A 4,115-nucleotide genomic window follows, 5' to 3' on the forward strand; every position below is an offset into this window, starting at 1 on the left:
AAAACGTATCCATCTCTCAGCCACAATTTAAAATTTGAAATAAAAAAATAAATGGAATACTCATCACACTTACTGGATACTGTTGTATACTGTTTGTTTGTGGTGAGATGGTTTGCACATTGAGTCCACTCAAAGAAATGTAAGACAGCTTCATGGAGCAGTGTAATAGACAATGAATGCTGAATATGGGAGCTGGGGATACATTCAATTTTGTAAGCCTATCTGAGGAGCTGCTTCATAAGTAAAGGGAAAAGAAGGTGACTGAAAATGCTGGCAAACAGAAGAATAGTTGTAGCTGGAATCTTAATTACTGATTATTATAAATACAATAATCTATTAAATAGAGTTTCAGTAACTATGGAAATTTCAATGAACTATGTCTCAGAGAAAGAAAGAAACTGAATTTCAGTGCTCATAGGAAGGTAAAGAAATGTGTACCTATTAATTTGGCAGTCAGGCACTGTGTAGTTTGGCTTGGCTTATATTTAGTAAATAGCAAGAATTAATCTATAATGCAGTGCCTATCTTGCTAGGACAGTTGATAGTGGATTGGAAAGGCATCAAATTATAGACCTTACAAAGACTAAAATGGAATTGGTGCAGGCTTTGGTATAGAGAAGTGTTGTCATACAAGTGAAAACATATCTTTCTTTTTCTATTTCTTTCTTTCTTTCCTTCTTTTCTCTCTCTCTTTCTTTCTTTCTTTTTTATTCTTTCTATCTTGACAAAGATTCATTGAAGACTGTAAAAACAAGATAAGAAATAATACAAATAGATTATATAAACGATGTAATTTTTTATTTTTAATTCATGGGAAAAGTGAAAGAATATAAATGGTGCATTCAAAATTATAAACTGTCAGACCAAGCATAATAAAAAATTACTCACTTTTCAAGACATTCTAAAGAATTTCTAAATAATAGATATTAGATTTTCATTTTGTTTTAATCCTCCTCAAAACAGAATTTCTCTGGCTGCCCTGAAACTAACTCTGTAGAACATGTTGACTTCAAACTCAGAAGCTTGCCTGGCTCTAGCTCCCACATATTGGGATTAAAACCTGTGCCTCCACCGTCCAGTTAATATTTAAATTTTATTAAAGGAAAAACATACTAAATAAACAATGTATACTTTAAAATTTATAATTGCAACTTTTTCTTACAAAAATTAAGGGGACTTCAAGGCATTGTTGAGGAATAACATTACTCTATGGATTCTTTGAAATGGAAAGATGATGTAAGGGAAGATGAGCATGGCTTGAGTTCCTTGGAGTCCACAATATCACTGAGCCCCATAATTATCCTCTACTGTTTGGTTGCAGTTCCAGACTTATTTCATTACACTGTAAAAATAATGTTAAAAATATAACTGTTTGAGATAACTACCTAAAAAACTGAAGCTCATAGTTCTCAGGCCTAACTTTGGACATATTAATTTGCTAGATTTAGAAGTACAGGAAAACATTGTTATGACTCTTCTACCAAAGAGAAACAACTTTAAAAAGAAAATAAAATATTCCCTTACATTTATAAATTTTTTCTAATTGTCCATATATAGAACTGTGAGATAGAGATTGTAATGACTAGTCCCCAGGCAGAGCAATGTTTCGGGGAGCCTTGAAGATATACACAAGACCATAAATTCTAAACTGACATGCTGACTATAATCTGAAAGAAACTGATTTTTATAAGTATCATAAATGAATAAAATATTCCCCAACTGGTGATTAATCTAAAGTAAAGTAGAATCTTTCAAGAATTCCTTCATGTGTTTTCAAGACTTCAAACTGTCAGTATGGATGCACTACTAATATTTCTCTGCCAACCCTTAACTATGGCCAGCATGAAGTCACTTAAAAGAGTTCAATAGAACTCATTAAACACTACATGAAAAACACAACGAGACGTTCTGAGAAAAGCATTTACTAGTGTGTTTAAGCAAGGAAATAAGTAGAAGATTTTTCGTTGGAAATAATACTTAAATTATCATCTCTGATTTTCCCTCAAACATAAAGTTTGATCAGCCAAGATAACAAGTAACAATGATCTTTGGAAGTGCCTATTTTATCAGGAGTCTCTGAGACCAGAGACAACAACTCATCAGACATTCTGCCACTGTGCATCTTTGCCTGTCAAGCACAATAAAACAAATGACTACAGCAAAACAGAAAATAGTCTTTGGAAATTTAAACCACACTCAAACTCATCAAAAAAAGACATGGATTTTAATATAGTGTCATGAAGCACATCTATTTGCATAATGGAAAGGCGATGAATGAGGATTGTGGATTCATTTCTGACATGGAAATAACTTGAAAGCTGTTCTCCATATTCTTTACACAGAAAAAAAGTCTGAACAATCTAATATTCAATAATTTTTCTTATACTTGTCATAAAATTACAGTTATAAGGTAAAATGCCACTGCAAAATTAGAAGAATCAGGTATATATGAAGAACTATATCCAAACTAACTCACAGCTTACTTTGAATTGGACAAGCTATAACAATTAACTTTTTAAAAAAGAATTATCACTATGAATAGCTAGAGGCTGTGATAGATTAGTTTGGGAATGAGAAAGTCCTGTGGGGCCACTGTAAAGTTGAGTCCCTAATGTTCAAGTATTTTAACTTGATGAAGTCTCACTGTATCCCCACATTGAGCATCATAGAAAATCCCACTGGGTCTATTGGACAGCATCGTAGAATAACCCAATATGTACCAATATGTGAAGAGTCTCAATAAATACTTCAGGCTTTTCTTTGAGGAAAAATATCAGTTCTGAACATGCTTAGAGAATTTCTCATATAGTCCTACTATTCATAAAGAATTTACCAACTTCTATGTGACTTAATGGAGGTCAATTGGCAATTTCGATGAACTATAGCTTCACCACTTTACCTAGGAATGATTCTTACTGGGTTCTCAGAAGGTCAAACACAGAAAGGATATAACATTTAGATTCAAAGATAGATAATTGAAACTTTATAAACTAACTTTACACAGCATCAATAATGAGAAAAACAGAAGAACATGCAAGAATGCTGGGGAAATTTCAATTGGTGTAGACACCTATGCACTTGTGAAACAATAGAGGAAAAGAAGAGACAGAAGAAACGTTGAAAGTTACAACCAATAAGATTTTCCCAAACATTAGATCACAAATGTAGGGACTCAGGCTAGAGCCCCAAATAGAAAGTATAGATGACACTTACCTAGAACTTTTTATATTAATAAATCAGAAAATATATGAGACTGACCTCAAAGAAGTGCAGGTGAGGATTTAAGGAGAGGGTATGTATAGGCACCATGCTTATCTAGAAAGAATAATATGATTCATATAGACTTCTCAGAAACCAAACAAACTAGCAGAATTAAAAAAAAAAAAACAAAGATATTGATGATGTCAGAGAGAATTATGTAGTAGCACAAATGTTGATTATTCAAGAGGTTCTAAGATTCTTTAACATGCATAATACTAACCAAAAAGGATGAAAGGAGAAAGGCAATCCTGACAATGTACAAAAAATTTAGATATGACCCCTGCCCTGTGGAAGACTTGAGCATCTGTGGACACATCAAGCTTGGACCAGATCAGCAGCAAAGCAGAGGATAGAAAACACATTATTTGGAAAAACATTTATAATGTTTATTACTTATGGTAGAAACAAAAGGAGAAAAGATACAGATGGCTCACTCATATCAGGAACAAAACAGGGTTGCTTTAGTTAGGATTTTACTGCTGTGAACAGACACTATAACCAAGACAACTTTTATAAAGAAGAATGTTTAACTGGGGCTAACTTAAAATTCTGAGTTTCAGTCCATTATCATCAAAGCAGGAAGTATGGCAGTATACAGGCAGGCATAGTGCTGGAGGAGCTAAGAGTTCTACATCTCGTTCTGAAGGCAGAGGACTGATTCCCAGGCACCTATGAGGAGTGTCCCTCAAAGCCTATCCCCATACTTCCTCTAACAAGTCCATACCTCCTCACAGTGCCACTCTGTAGGCCAAGCATAGTCAAATCATCACAAGGGTGCACCCTTCCTAATGTAAATCTCACTCAGACAAATATTTGTAGTGCCCCTGAAACTCTCCTAATCTTAAGTGCCTATG

The 4,115-nt window shown here is 33.9% G+C and overlaps 1 long non-coding RNA gene across 1 annotated transcript; it reads right to left on the reverse strand.

Moving 5' to 3' along the window:
* Positions 1-1,126: 1,126 nt before the first annotated feature.
* Positions 1,127-3,389, reverse strand: LOC116070498. Its single transcript, XR_004110429.1, has 2 exons — positions 3,259-3,389; positions 1,127-1,342 (listed from the first exon to the last, which is right to left on the reverse strand). It is a non-coding gene; the product is annotated as an uncharacterized LOC116070498 (long non-coding RNA).
* Between the last annotated feature and the right edge of the window lie 726 nt (positions 3,390-4,115).

Source organism: Mastomys coucha, unplaced genomic scaffold (genome assembly GCF_008632895.1).
Source record: "Mastomys coucha isolate ucsf_1 unplaced genomic scaffold, UCSF_Mcou_1 pScaffold1, whole genome shotgun sequence".
Classification (NCBI taxonomy): domain Eukaryota; kingdom Metazoa; phylum Chordata; class Mammalia; order Rodentia; family Muridae; genus Mastomys; species Mastomys coucha.